This window comes from Mycetomoellerius zeteki, unplaced genomic scaffold (assembly GCF_001594055.1).
Source record: "Mycetomoellerius zeteki isolate Tzet28-1 unplaced genomic scaffold, Tzet1.0 scaffold19, whole genome shotgun sequence".
In the NCBI taxonomy this organism is placed as follows: Eukaryota; Metazoa; Arthropoda; class Insecta; order Hymenoptera; family Formicidae; genus Mycetomoellerius; species Mycetomoellerius zeteki.
The window spans coordinates 868,302-868,550 of record NW_017256854.1 but is presented as its reverse complement, the minus strand read 5'-3'; the positions used below and the strand labels follow the sequence as shown (position 1 = coordinate 868,550).

At 39.8% G+C, this 249-nt stretch overlaps 1 protein-coding gene across 1 annotated transcript in view; it reads right to left on the bottom strand.

Annotated features, from left to right (window-relative positions):
- Positions 1 to 249, bottom strand: part of LOC108721993 (uncharacterized) — a 110,511-nt gene that overhangs the window by 28,342 nt on the left and 81,920 nt on the right.

Here is a 249-nt window from a genome sequence, read left to right as displayed (position 1 = left end):
GATTTCTGGAAAAAGGTCCTTTGGAGTGACGAAAGCAAATTTGAACTTTTCGGTCATAAACAGCGACCACGGGTCTGGTCAAAGCCTAGCGAAAAACCTATCGACAAAAATATCCAAAAAACACTCAAACATGGAGGAGGCAGTATAACAGTGGGGATGTTTTGCGTGGTCTGGTTTGGGAAATCTAGTCAAAATCGACGGTATAATGACAGCAGATGTATACATTGATATTCTCAATGAAAATTTAGA